Source organism: Neophocaena asiaeorientalis, unplaced genomic scaffold, assembly GCF_003031525.2.
Source record: "Neophocaena asiaeorientalis asiaeorientalis breed wild unplaced genomic scaffold, Neophocaena_asiaeorientalis_V1.1 scaffold156, whole genome shotgun sequence".
NCBI classification, from domain to species: Eukaryota; Metazoa; Chordata; class Mammalia; order Artiodactyla; family Phocoenidae; genus Neophocaena; species Neophocaena asiaeorientalis.
The window spans coordinates 546207-561570 of record NW_020173773.1 but is presented as its reverse complement, the minus strand read 5'-3'; the positions used below and the strand labels follow the sequence as shown (position 1 = coordinate 561570).

The window sequence follows — 15364 nt, the reverse complement described above, 5'->3', positions numbered from 1 at the left end:
CCAGGAATGAAAGGATTCTTCAATATATGCAAATCAATCAATGTGATAAACCATATTAACAAATTGAAGGAGAAAAACCATAGGATCATCTCAGTAGATGCAGAAAAAGGTTTTGACAAAATTCAACACCTGTTTATGATAAAAACCCTCCAGAAAGTAGGCATAGAGGGACCTACCTCAATATAATAAAGGCCATATATGACAAATCTACAGCCAGCATTGTTCTCAATGGTGAAAAACTGAAACCATTTTCAATAAGATTTAAGGAGACAAAAGACCTGTATGCAGAAAACTATACGACACTGATGAAAGAAATTAAAGATGATACAAACAGATGGAGAGATATGCCATGTTCTTATTTTGGAAGAATCAACATTGTGAAAATGACTCTACTACCCAAAGCAATCTACAGATTCATGCAATCCCTATCAAACTACCACTGGCATTTTTCACCAAACTAGAACTAAAGAATTCCCAATTTGTATAGAAACACAAAAGACCCCGAAGAGCCAAAGCAATCTTGAGAAGGAAAAACGAAGCTGGAGGATTCAGGCTCCCTGACTTCAGAGTATACTACAAAGCTACAGTTATCAAGACAGTGTGGTACTGGCACAAAAACAGAAAGATAGATCAATGGAACAGGATTTCCTAGAGAAATGGAAATAAAAACAAATGGGACCTAATGAAACTTAAAAGCTTTTGCACAGCAAAGGAAACAACAAACAAGATGAAAAGACAAGCCTCAGAATGGGAAGAAATATTTGCCAACGAAGCAACTGACAAAGGATTAATCTCCAAAATATACAAGCAGCTCATGCAGCTCAATATCAAAAACACAAAAAAACCAATCCAAAAATGGGCAGAACACCTAAATAGACATTTCTCCAAAGAAGATATACAGATTGCCAACAAATACATGAAAGAATGCTCAACATCACTAATCATTAGAGAAATGCAAATCAAAACTACAATGAGATATGACCTCACACCAGTCAGAATGGCCATCATCAAAAAATCTACAAACAATAAATGCTGGAGAGGGTGTGGAGAAAAGGGAACCCTCCTGCACTGTTGGTGGGAATGTAAATTGATATAGCCACGATGGAGAACAGTATGGAGGTTCCTTAGAAAACTAAAAATAGAACTAGCATATGACCCAGCAATCCCACTACTGGGCATATACCCTAAGAAAACCATAATTCAAAAAGAGTCATGGGGCTTCCCCAGTAGCACAGTGGTTAATAATACACCTGCCAATGCAGGGGACACAGGATCAAGCCCTGGTCTGGGAGGATCCCACATACCATGGAGCAAATAAGCCCTTGCACCACAACTACAGAGCCTGCGCTCTAGAGCCTGTGTGCCACAATGACTGAGCCTGCATACCACAACTACTGAAGCCCACGCACCTAGAGCCCTTGCTCTGCAACAAAACAAGCCACCGCAGTGAGAATCCTGTGCACTACAAGAAGGAGTAGCCCCCACTCCCCACAACTAGAGAAAGCCTGTGCAACAACAAAGACCCAATGCAGACAAAAATAAATAAATAAAAAATTTAAAAATATAACAAAAAGAGTCATGTACCACAATGTTCACTGCAGCTCTATTTACAATAGCCAGTATATGGAAGCAACCTAAGTGTCCATCAACAGATGAATGGATAAAGAAGATGTGGCACAAATATACAATAGAATATTACTCAGCCATAAAAAGAAACAAAACTGAGTTATTTGTAGTGAGGTGGATGGACCTAGAGTCTGTCACACAGAGTGAAGTAAGTCAGAAAGAGAAAAACAAATATGGTATACTAACACATATATATGGAATCTAAAAAAAAAAGGTTCTGATGAGCCTAAGGGCCAGACAGGAATAACGACACAGACATAGAGAATGGACTTGAAGACACGGGGAGAGGGAAGGGTAAGCTGGGATGAAGTGAGAGAGTGGCATAGACATATATACACTATAAAACGTAAAATAGATAGCTAGTGGGAAGCAGCTGCATAGCACAGGGAGATTAGCTCGGTTCTTTGTGACCACCTAGGCGGGTGGGATAAGGAGGGTGGGAGGCAGTCGCAAGAGGGAGGGGATATGGGGATATACATATGCATATCGCTGATTCACTTTGTTATACAGCAGAAACTAACACAACACTTTAAAGCAACTATACTCCAATAAAGATGCTAAAGAAAAAAGTCTACCGGGAATTCTGTGGTGGTCCAGTGGTTAGGACTTCGCACTTTCACTGCCGAGGGCATGGGTTCAATCCCTGGTCAGGGAACTAAGATCTCACAAGCCACACAGCCAAAAAATAAATAAAATAAAATAATAAAATGTCCACAAATAACAAATGCTGGAGAGGGTATGGAGAAAAGAGAACATCCTACACTGTTGGTGGGAACGTAAATTGGTGCAGCCACAATGGAAAACAGCATGGAGGTTCCTCAGAAAACTAAATATAGAATTACCGTATGGTCCAGCAATCCCAATCCTGAGCATATACCTGGACAAAACTATAATTCAAAAAGGATACATGCACCCCTATGTTCATTGCAGCACTGTTCACAATAGCCAAAACATGGAAACAACCTAAGTGTCCATCGACAGATGAACGGATAAAGATGTGGTAAACATATACAATGGAATACTACTGAATCATAAAAAAGGAACAAAATAATGCCATTTGAAACAACATGGATGGAACTAGAGATTATCATACTAAGTGAAGTAAGTCAGAAGGAGAAAGACAAGTACCATATGATATCACTTATATATGGAATCCAAAATATGGCACCAATGAAACTATCTACAAAACAGAAACAGACTCACAGACAGAAAAATCAGACTTGTGCTTGCCAAGGGGAAGGGGGGAGGGAGAGGGATGGACTGGGAGTTTGGGGTTGGTAGATGCAAACTATTACATTTAGAATGGATAAACAACAAGGTCCTACTGTATAGCACAGAGAATTATACCCAGTCTCCTGGGATAAACCATAATGGAAAAGAATATTTTTAAAAGAATGTCTATATGTATAAAACTGAGTCACTTTGTTTCACCATTGAGAACATTGTAAATCAACTCTATTTTTTTTAACATCTTTATTGGATTATAATTGCTTTACAATGGTGTGTTAGTTTCTGCTTTGTAACAAAGTGAATCAGCTATACATATACATATATACCCATTACTCCTCTCTCTTGTGTCTCCCTCCCACCCTCCCTATCGCACCCCTCCAGGCGGTCACAAAGCACCGAGCCTTCAAAACTACTTTGAATAAGAGTGGTGAGAGTGGGCAACCTTGTCTTGTTCCTGATCTTAATGGAAATGGTTTCAGTTTTTCACCATTGAGGACCATGTTGGCTGTGTGTTTGTCATATATGGCCTTCATTATGTTGAGGAAAGTTCCCTCTATGCCTACTTTCTGCAGGGTTTTTATCATAAGCAGGTGTTGAGTTTTGTAGAAAGCTTTCTCTGCATTGATTAAGATGATCATATGGTTTTTCTCCCTCCATTTGTTAATGTGATGTATCACATTGATTGATTTGCGTATATTGAAGAATCCTTGCATTCCTGGAACCAACTCCACTTGATCATGGTGTATATTCCTTTTAATGTGCTGTCAGATTCTGTTTGCTAGTATTTTGTTGACGATTTTTGCATCTATGATCATCAGTGATATTGCCCTGTAGTTTTCTTTCTTTGTGACATCTTTGTCTGGTTTTGGTATCAGGGTGATGGTGGCCTCTTAGAATGAGTTTGGGAGTGTTCCTGCCTCTGCTATATTTTGGAAGAGTTTTAGAAGGATCGGTGTTAGCTCTTCTCTAAATCTTTGATAGAATTCGCCTGTGAAGCCATCTGGTCCTGGGCTTTTGTTTCTTCGAAGATTTTTCATCACAGTTTCAATTTCAGTGCCTGTGATTGGTCTGTTCTTATTTTCTATTTCTTCGTGGTTCAGTCTCGGCAGGTTGTGCATTTCTAAGAATTTGTCTATTTCTTCCAGGTTGTCCATCTTATTGGCATAGAGTTGCTTGTAGTAATCTCTCATGATCCTTTGTATTTCTGCAGTGTCACTTGTTACTTCTCCTTTATCATTTCTAATTCTATTGATTTGAGTCTTCCTTTATTTCTTGATGAGTCTGGCTAATGGTTTATCAATTTTGTCTTCTCAAAGGACCAGCTGTTAGTTTTATTGATATTTGCTATTGTTTCCTTCATTTCTTTTTCATTTATTTCTGATCTGATCTTTATGATTTCTTTCCTTATGCTAACTTTTGGGGTTTTTTGTTCTTCTTTCTCTAATTGCTTTAGGTGAAAGGTTACGTTGTTTATTTGAAATGTTTCCTGTTTCGTAAGGTAGGATTGTATAACTATAAACTTCCCTATTAGAACTGCTTTCGTTGCATCCCATAGGTTTTGGGTCGTCATGGCTCCATTGTCATTTGTTTCTAGGAATTTTTTTATTTCTTCTTTGATTTCTTCAGTGATCACTTGGTTATTAAGTAGTGTATTGTTTAGTCTCCTTGTGTTTGTATTTTTTACAGATCTTTTCCTGTAATTGATATCTAGTCTCATAGCATTTTTGTCGGAATAGATACTTGACACGATTTCAATTTTCTTAAATTTACCAAGGCTTGATTTGTGACCCAAGATATGATCTATACTGGAGAGTGTTCCATGAGCACTTGAGAAGAATGTGTATTCTGTTGTTTTTGGATGGAATGTCCTATAAATATCAATTAAGTCCATCTTGTTTAATGTATCATTTAAAGCTTGTGTTTCCTTATTTATTATCATTTCAGATGATCTTTCCATTGGTGAAAGTGGGGTGTTAACGTCCCCTACTATGATTGTGTTACTGTTGATTTCCCCTTTTATGGCTGTTAGTATTTGCCTTATGTATTGAGGTGCTCCTATGTTGGGTGCATAAATATTTACAATTGTTATATATTCTTCTTGGATTGATCCCTTGATCATTATGTAGTGTCCTTCTTTTTCTCTTGTAATAGCATTTATTTTAAAGTCTATTTTGTCTGATACGAGAATTGCTGCTCCAGCTTTCTTTTGATTTCCATTTGCATGGAATATTTTTTCCATTCCCTCACTTTCAGTCGGTATGTGTCCCTAGGTCTGAAGTGGGTCTCTTGTAGACAGCATGTATATGGGTCTTGTTTTTGTATCCATTCAGCAAGTCTGTGTCTTTTGGTGGGAGCATTTAATCCATTTACATTTAAGGTAATTATCAATATGTATGTTCCTATTCCCATTTTCTTAATTGTTTTGGGGTTTTTTTTTTTATTGTAGGTCCTTTCCTTCTCTTGTGTTTCCTGCCTAGAGAAGTTCCTTTAGCATTTGTTGTAAAGCTGGTTTGGTGGTGCTGAACTCTCTCAGCTTTTGCTTGTCTGTAAAGGTTTTAATTTCTCCATCAAATCTGAATGAGATCCTTGCTGGGTAGAATAATCTTGGTTGTAGGTTTTTCTCCTTCATCACTTTAAATATGTCCTGCCAGTCCCTTCTGGCTTGCAGAGTTTCTGCTGAAAGATCAGCTCTTAAGATTCCCTTGTGTGTTATTTTTCCCTTGCTGCTTTTAATATTTTTTCTTTGTATTTAATTTTTGATAGTTTGATTATTATGTGTCTTGGCGTGTTTCTCCTGGGATTTATCCTGTATGGGGCTCTCTGTACTTCCTGAGCTTGATTAACTATTTCCTTTCCCATATTAGGGAAGTTTTCAACTATAATCTCTTCAAATATTTTCTCAGTCCCTTTATTTTGCTCTTCTTCTGGGACCCCTATAATTCAAATGTTGGTGCGTTTAATGTTGTCCCAGCGGTATCATAGACTGTCCTCAGTTCTTTTCATTCTTCTTTCTTTATTCTGCTCTTCAGTAGTTATTTCCATTATGTTATCTTCCAGGTCACTTATCCGTTCTTCTGCCTCAGTTATTCTGCTATTGATCCCTTGTAGAGAATTTTTAATTTCATTTATTGTGTTGTTCATTGTTGCTTGTTTCATCTTTAGTTCTTCTAGGTCCTTGTTAAATGTTTCTTGCATTTTCTCTATTCTATTTCCAAGATTTTGGATCATCTTTACTATCATTATTCTGAATTCTTTTTCAGGTAGACTGCCTATTTCCTCTTCATTTGTTATGTCTGGTGGGTTTTTATCTTGCTCCTTCATCTGCTGTGTGTTTTTCTGTCTTCTCATTTTGCTTATCTTACTGTGTTTGGGGTCTCCTTTTCACTGGCTGCAGGTTCGTAGTTCCCGTTGTTTTTCGTTTCTCTCCCCAGTGGCTAAGGTTGGTTCAGGGGGTTGTGTAGGCTTCCTGGTGGAGGGGAGTAGTGCCTGTGTTGTGGTGGATGAGGCTGGATCTTGTCTTTCTGGTGGGCAGGTCCATATCTCGTGGTGTGTTTTGGGGTGTCTGTGGCCTTATTATGATTTTAGGCAGCCTCTCTGCTAATGGATGGGGTTGTGTTCCTGTCTTGCTAGTTGTTTGGCCTAGGGTGTCCAGCACTGTAGCATGCTGGTCGTTAAGTGAAGCTGGGTCTTGGCTTTGAGATGGAGATCTCTAGGAGATTTTTGCCGTTTCATTTTACGTGGAGCTGGAAGGTCTCTTGTGGACCAGTGTCCTGAAGTTGGCTCTCCCACCTCAGAGGCACAGCACTGACTCCTGGCTGCAGCACCAAGAGCCTTTCATCCACACGGCTCAGAATAATAGGGAGAAAAAATGGAAAGAAAGAAAGAGGATAAAATAAGTAAAATTAAAAAGTTATTAAAATAAAAACTAATTATTACGAAAAAAATTTTAAAAAGTAAAAAAAAACAAAGAAAATATGTAGGGACAGACCCCTAGGACAAAGGGTGAAAGCAAAGCTATACAGACAAAATCACACACAGAAGCATACACATACACACTCACAAAAAGAGGAAAAGGGGAAAAAAATCATAAATCTTGCTCTCAAAGTCCACCTCCTCAATTTGGGATGATTCGTTGTGTATTCATGTATTCCACAGATGCAGGGTACATCAAGTTGATTGTGGAGCTTTAATCCGCTGCTCCTGAGGCTGCTGGGAGAGATTTCCCTTTCTCTTTGTTCGCACAGCTCCCAGGGGCTCAGCTGTGGATTTGGCCCCGCCTCTGTGTGTAGATCGCCTGAGGACGTCTGTTCTTCGCTCAGACAGGACGGGGTTAAAGGAGCCGCTGATTCGGGGGCTCTGGCTCACTCAGGCCTCCGGGGAGGGAGGGGCACGGAGGGCGGGGCGAGCCTGCGGCGGCAGAGGCAAGCGTGACGTTGCACCAGCCTGAGGCCCGCCGTGTGTTCTCCCGGGTAAGTTGTCCCTGGATCCCGGGACCTTGGTAGTTTCGGGCTGTACAGGCACTCCGGAAAGGAGGTGTGGGTAGTGACCTGTGCTCGCACACAGGCCCCTTGGTGGCGGCAGCAGCAGCCTTAGCGTCTCATGCCGGTCTCTGCCGTCAGTGCTGTTAGCCGCGGCTCGCGCCCGTCTCTGGAGCTCCTTTAAGCGGCGCTCTGAAGTCCCTCTCCTCGTGCACCTTTTGCGAGGTCTGAGGTCTTCTACCAGCATTCAGTAGGTGTTCTGTAGGAGTTGTTCCACGTGTAGATGTATTTCTGGTGTATCTGTGGGGAGGAAGGTGATCTCCGCGTCTTACTCTTCCGCCATCTTGAAGCTGCCCCAACTGTATTTCAATGAAGGAAGGAAGGAAAGAAAGCAAGAGAGAAAGAGTGAGAGAGAGAAGGAGGGAAAGAGGGAGAGAGGGAGGGAGGAAGGAAGGAAAGAAGGAAGGAAGGAAGGAAGGAAGGAAAGGCATCCTGATTGGAAAAGAAGAAGGAGGAGAGGCTTGAATCTGGCTTGAAAAAGGGAAAGTAGTTAATAAAGAGCAGAGCAGGAGGAGAGCAGAAGACATGGAAGCAGGGTGTGAAGAGACATTAGTCTGCAAAGTGCCTTCAGGGAACAGTGAGGAGATAAGCTTGCAGGATGGAGTCCCTACTGGAGCACAGGGGTGATAAGACTGCCAGCAAATCTGGAGAGAGCAGAGGAGGCCTTGACACGTGGCTGAGATGACTGCACCCTGTGGGAAATGTTTGAACTGGGATATGACCCGGGGTGCTAATTCAGCAAGATTACCCTCCTCCCCCCAACCAAAGAAAAGAAAAGAAAAGAAAACAACATATGTTTCCTGACCCTTTTATTTAAGCTACAATTGAAAAATGGCACTTAAAGCAAATGATTGGTTTTCCATATTATAAGAGCGTGTGGAGAGTTGACCGGACAGTCCTTGTGCCATTCTCCTATACCCACAAATAAAGGATTAGGGACACAGATAAAGCTGCAACCAATTATGCCTCAGTATTGTGGGTTCCAAAGTACCTCCACCCTGCTCACTTCCAGATGCTAGTTTCTAATTCTTGCTTCTACTCCACTTTAGCTTTAGGCCTTCTCATTGGCTGACAATTTGAATATTATTTATGTGGGCCATTAGTTTTGTTTGGTTTATTTGTTTGTTTGTTCATTGGTTTGTTTTAGTGCTCCATAATGGCAAAGATAATTTAGTTTAGCTGCTCCACTGGAAATTGATTTTAGGACCTTCACTTTTACCCTTCCAAACTTAGATCTCTATTCCTAAATCTGGGCTGACTTTTCGTTAGTTATCTATTTAAAACACCAAGTAAGCTCAGCTGTTAAAGTTGGAGATTGTCTGCTTGACTAAATCTACCCTGTCATTGTAAATGATCTTGGTTCCTCTTTATAAAAGCCACATTCTTAAGATAAGATGACACAAGGGTTGTAAAAAGACTATGGAAACAGTTGGAAATGCAATATAAGTAAATATTTTATTTTCAGATCTCTCTTTGGAGGTGTAAAGCTTGTAAGCAGCTTTGTAGCTGCTTAAAAAATAAAGCTTCCTCCAGACCCCCCACTAGCGTGCTTAAAAAAAAATAAGGAAGAAAGAAAGAAAGAAAAATACAGATGTGCAGTGCACCCAGGTGCGTTTGGGCATTTAATTCTTCTTCCCAGGTCCTGGATCGCCCACTTGGGGCTTTATGTGTGAGATCTCAGTTTCAGTTACCCCAGACTTTGATTAGCATAACAGGTTCTTCCCTCTGCACTCTGATGTTGTCTTTTAAAGTACACACAAAGGGAGTGGTACAATATGTTTTTTAAAAATTATAAGCATTTGAGGATAACTAGCAAATTAAATGTTCAGGCCTTATCCAGATCCAGCTTTAGCAGTTTTCCATCATTAGCAACTGCCTCATTCCCTTAAAAGGTCTTGTAATCGCTTTCATAAATCCCTTGACATCACCAGCTGGCCCCTCTCCACACCACTCAGAGCATTTTTCCTGAAACAGTGCTGGAGGGGCCTCAGAATTTTCCACCTCTCTGAGCAGCCAGGCTGTGCCATTTACTGGCCAAAGGCAGCCTCTGTAATTTGAGCTCCGCAGACATGATAACACTTTAACTGCAGCCAAGCTTAACTCAGAACAAATGTGCCTCAAGTCCATACCTTTTTGGAAAAGCAGCCCAGTCTAAGATCTAGAGCAGTGACAGGGTTGAGGTGGGGGTGGGGTGGGATGGATGTGCTGGGCACATTACTAATGTGTACTGTGGCCCAGTCACCTGCCTCCTGGTGGCCCCGTGTCCATTCCTGAGACAGAGACCTCATTCCCTATCACTGTCTAGTGTCCATCCACCCAATATGCCAAGGAAGGTCCTTAGCAAACCTAATGGTGGAATGGAGTATTCTGATTACCCAAATTTTCTGGTTAGTGGGAAGTTACCATGGATCTAGGGTTTACCAGTGAGAATAAGTCTATGATTTAAAAAATGACATATTTCTGAACAGATATTTGTACACCTGTGTTCATAGCAGCGTTATTCGCAATAGCCAAATGGTGAAAACAACTCAAATGTCCATCAAAGATGAAGGGATAAACAAAATGTGGTGTATACATACAATGGAATATTATTCAGCCTTAAAAAGAATGGGATTCTGAAGCATGCTACAACATGGGTGAACCTGAGTACAAAACACTAAGTGAGCCAGTCACAAAAGGACAAGTAGTGTATAATTCCATTATATGGGGTGCCTAGAATAGGCAAATTCATGGAGACAGAAAGTACAATAGAGATTACCAGGGACCGAGGGGAGGGGAGAATGGGGAGTTATAGTTTAGTGGGTATTGAGTTTCTGTTTGGAATGATGAAAAGGTTCTGGAGATGGATAGTGGTGATGGTTGTACAACAATATAAATGTGCTTAATGCCGCTGAATTGTATATTTTTAAATGGCTTAAGTGGTTTTTTAAAAGCATGTTTCTGTATCTTTAAACAAGGTATTTGGGTTTCTTGACGCCAGGGTCACTGCTGCAAGTATCAGTGACCATTCTGCTGACGAGCAGAAAAGTTCTGATTAACCAGGTGTTCTAATTCAGATGATCTTAAATCATCACACATGCACTGTACTTTGTGACACTTCAAGTTCTTCTGGAGACTAGTTGGGATAGTAAACAGACAAAAAAAATGTCACATTTTGAAATATTAGAATACTTGAAACACCTTGAGACTATCTCATACCCTACCTCAAGGCAGTCTTTACGGTTATTTCCGTGGAAGTTTTGACAGATTTTAGAACTCAAAGGGTTGTGTGTAACTGGTTTCCACCTAAACATCAAGGGTAGTGTAAAGAGTCTCTTGCATTTCCCAGCCGTGGGAGATGGATGTTATTGCATTCAGTATGCATTTGCTGAGTGCCTACTATATGCCATTGTCATGAAATACATCATTTATTCAACAGATATTTATTGGTAATTGTGTGCCCTGTGAAGAGCTCTGAACAGTAAAAAGAATAGATGGAACGATTCCTGTTCTTGAGGAACTCACTCTGATCTATCAAAGAGCTAAGACGGGTATTCAGATAGTACAGACACAAAGCAGCAAAAGTAGGTACACAGGTGATGCCGTAAGGGTTCAGAGTGCGAGAAATCACTCTGTATGGCAGGGATGGGTGGTAGGATGTGACATAGGGAAAACTTCATGGAGGCGGCAGGATGTGAGCTTGACATTGAAGGCTTATATTACTTCCATGGGCATGATCAGCAAAGGGCATTCCAGGCAGAGGAAACAGCCAGTCAGACTCGCTAACCATCGCTTAATGTACCTGAGGCTGCAATGCCCCACCTCCCAAGCCTCCCCGGCAGATGCATCTTGAGGTTACCTGAGACTTCTCTGTGGTCAGCCAGTGAGTCCTGCTCAACTGTCCACTGAGCTCTGCAGTCCGTTCCCAGATTAACTCCACGGGACCGGCCGCAGAAATTCCAAAGGGGATGAACAGGACTTGCCAAGACCTATCTGAGCTCAGACCTCCATCCTGTGGCTTTGTGTCCTTGGACCAGAAAATGACAAGGGTCCCAACAAAGGGCTTTTCCTCCTGTTTTAGCCAAGAAGAGGGAAAGGAGATAGAAAAAGGAGATAGAACAAGTAGTTGCTTGTTTCAGGACACAATTCTTTATAGAAAAGAAAGTAATGTAATGCTCTGGGCAGAGAATGAAGCCTGAACTTATCTACAGGCCGGTCTTACACACTTGTGCACGCACATGCACATGCATACACACACATACATGATTTCAGGGGCAAGAAGGAATTGCAACACCTCTGTTCTGCACTCACCCACAGCCCACACCACAAAGCCAAAGGATAAAATCCTTTATTTCACAACGCAAATCCCCCAGAGGGATTACACATTGACCTTTGAGAGTCATACTCTGATAGAGCATGTTTTCTTGACGTTTGCTTCTGTGGAGAGGAGGTGGGCCTGGCCCCCCAAGGAGGGGAGGGGAAAGCATACATAATGCTCTCCTGCCACATGCTAGGAGGTGCCTGGCACTTTCACTGACTTTATCTCATTTAATCCTCACAACTCTGGAGGTTGCGGATCACTGACTCCAGTTGTAACTAAGAACTAAGGCTTCAAAGTCATGCCTATCTGTTTTAAATTCCAGGCAGCATCCAAGAGTGGGAAAAAATGTAGGAAGAGGCAAACTTTTCCAAATGCACTTTTCCAACTTGCCCAAATTTGACCTGATGTGTGTGTGTGTGTGTGTGTGTGTGTGTGTGTATACGCAAACACACACACAGGTGTAGCAAAGACACAAGTATGGGCTCAGCCATCACGCTGCCTGAGTTTAAATCCCGGCTCCATCACTTAGGAGCTCTGCAATCTTTGTAAGATAACCTCTCTGTGCCTTTCCATCTGTAAAATGGAAACAAGAGTGGCATTTACGATATTTGAGATATTCTTCAAAATAATATGGGACGGAGAATTAGGTATGGATACAGATAAAACAAGAATGCCTGTGAAGGGAGTTCCTTAGCGGTCCAGTGGTTAAGGCTCTGCGCTTCCAATGCAGGGGGCACGGGTTTGATCCCTGGTCGGGGAGCCAAGATCCCACATGCCCTGTGGCATGACCAAAAAATTAAAAACTTAAAAAAAAAAAGAAGATTGGCTATGAGTTAATAATTATTGTACATGGGGGTTTATCACATTCTTTTGGTCTACTTTTGTATATGTTTGGAATTTTCCATTACAGTTTTAAGCAGTGTTACTCATAAGAGCCCAAAGGTGGAAACAACTCAGATGTCCATCAACAGATGAATGGATAAACAAATTGTAATATGTATAATACATACAATGGAATATCATTTGGCTTTGAAAAGGAATCAGGGACTTCCCTGGTTGTCCAGTGGTTAAGACTCCGTGCTCCCAATGCAGGGGGCCCGGGTTCGATCCCTAGATCCCACATGCTGCAACTAAGAGCCTGCGGGCCGCAACTAAAAAATGATCCTGCGTGCCACAACTAAGACCCAGTGCAGCCAAATCAATCAGTCGATCAATGTTAAAAAAAAAAAGAAAAGAATGAAATTCTGCTTTCTTCCCCTTGGGGGCCCAGTGTGCAACGGCTGCAAATAGCAGCCTCCTCAGTAGTGTACACAGCCTGTTGCCTGTACGGGTTGCCCTCAGGGACCTTGGAGACAGCCCTTTCCAGTGGACCTTCATGACTGGCATGGTGTCCCCAGTCTAGACTCCAGACAGGTATGCGCAGTGCCTTTGGAAAGCTCCAGGGCACAGTGGCCAGGGTTCACGCTGGCCAAGTCACAATGTCCCTCCGCACCAAGCTGCAGAACAAGGATCATGTGATTGAGGCCCTACGTAGGGCCAAGTTCAAGTTCCCTAGCCGCCAAAAGATCCACATCTCCAAGGAGTGGGAATTTACTAAAGTTTAATGCAGACAAATTTGAAAACATGATGGCAGAAAAGTGGCTCATCCTGGATGGCTATGGGGTCAAATACATCCCTCATCACGGCCCCCGGACCAATGGTGGGCCCTGCACTCATGAGAGACTTGGCACTGTCCCCTCCTTACTCACGCCCACCAATAAATCCTACTTTCCTGTCAAAAAAAAGAGTGAAATTCTGACACATGCTACAATGTGCATGAACTGGAAAGAATTATGCTAAGTGAAATAAGCCAGTCACAAAAGGACAAATATTGTACGATGCCACTTATATAAGATACCTAGAATAGACAGTTTCATAGAGACAGGAAGTAGAATAGAGATTGCCAGAGCCTGGGAAGAGGGAGGTAATGGGGAGTTACAGTTACTGGGTACAGAGTTTTTGTTTGGGATGATGAAAAATTTCTGGAGATGGGTAATGGTGATGGTTACTTAATACCACTGAATTGTACACTTAACATGATTAAGATAGTAAGTTTTATGTATATTTTGCCACAATAAAAAAAACAATGAGATCGTGCATGTAAAGTACTTAGAGTTTTGGGTACATCGTAAACTCTCAGTATTAGTAAGTATTATCAGATGCACATCCAGTCTCTTAGAGACATGTTTTGGGACTATGTTGCATTGTCTGGCCCCCAGGATTTCTCTTCCCAGACCCTGTGTCCAAACCTGCGCATGTCTGTATTACCTGGGTTTGTCTAGCTTGCAAAGCCCTCTTGTTTTTGTTCTCTCACCGAATCCTCATGAGAACGTTCTGAGAGAAGTCCTTCCCCACACTTCTATCTTGCTTTACTGACCCAGTCCCACGTGACATCCCTGCAAGCCGAGAAGTGAAATGTCTGATACTTCCCCCAACAGAGCGATAGTGTTGTTTTCCCAGCGTTCAGAACATCTCAGGCTGCCTCGACCTCTACCTCTGGTGTTTACAACATAGGAGACCACTTTTCCCCATCCACCACACAGTCTCTTTACAGTCCTTGTGACACCCTGGCCTCTGGGTTTAACCTACACACAAGCACCATTGGGACAATGGACTAGACCCCATTGACAGGCCACCATGCTCTGTCTGCTCGGGAGCCAGAGACTAACACTCTGAACAATTGTGCCTGAATCAGAATTGCCTTCACTATCCTCACAGCCAAGACTCTTCCCCTCAGTGCTCACTCTCTTTCAGTCATTGACTCGTTCATTCATTTCTTCAGGAGCGACGCTACATGCACGCATTTCTTCTCCCTACCCCAGTGACTTGTTGTGAACCAAAATATCACGCACAGCTTGGGTGTGGAAGTGAATTGTCAGGGAAAGCTCATCTGTGCCTGAGAACACTATTGAGACGACCGCCCATGATTCAACGGGGCTCGTGAGTGGTACTCAACATTCCTGAGTAGGTCTGGGTTATACTGTGCTGTTATTTCACACACAGCTAGACTGCTTGGGATGGTTACAAAAAAAGGTTATCCAGTCTTTCTCCAGATACTGCTCCTACTGCTGTCTAGGATCATGGATTAAGGAGAGCTCGTGAGATTTCCACCTCCAATGTATCTCCTGAGCTTCATTCTCCTCTGTGGTCATTCACAGCTCTGATATCACCCCCATCCCAGCCGTCTTGCCGTACTTGCTCCTGGCCATGCTAAGGTCTATGCCCAGGACAGGGACACTTTTAAAGGTTCCAGGAAATAAGAATCTGTGCTGTTCTATCATTTCCCATGTTCCTTATTATTTAGAGCAATTTTAATAAGCTGGAAGAACCTGTCTGGTTTCCATCCAGGCCCCGTTCTCTACAGCAAAGCGGTCTCTGGTGCCCTCAAGGGGCAGAACTGAGCAGTGACGAACCTCTCCACTGACGGGACAAAGCCAGCAAGCAGCCTGAGAAATGAACCCTCTGATTCACCTCCACCCCAATTTTACAGAATACTCTGGATTCACCTTTTTATTTTAAAGATCATGAAACACTTTTAAGAATATCAAAATATGTTTGAAACACAAACTGCCCCCAGTGCTCTCAAAAGCATAGACCAGACCCAGCCCTGACCCCATGTGAGAACTGGGGA

At 42.2% G+C, this 15364-nt stretch overlaps 1 non-coding gene across 1 annotated transcript; it reads left to right on the top strand.

Moving 5' to 3' along the window:
• Positions 1 to 12921: 12921 nt before the first annotated feature.
• Positions 12922 to 13052, top strand: LOC112403917 (small nucleolar RNA SNORA70). Its single transcript, XR_003004015.1, has one exon. It is a non-coding gene; the product is annotated as a small nucleolar RNA SNORA70 (small nucleolar RNA).
• The last annotated feature ends 2312 nt before the right edge of the window (positions 13053 to 15364 follow it).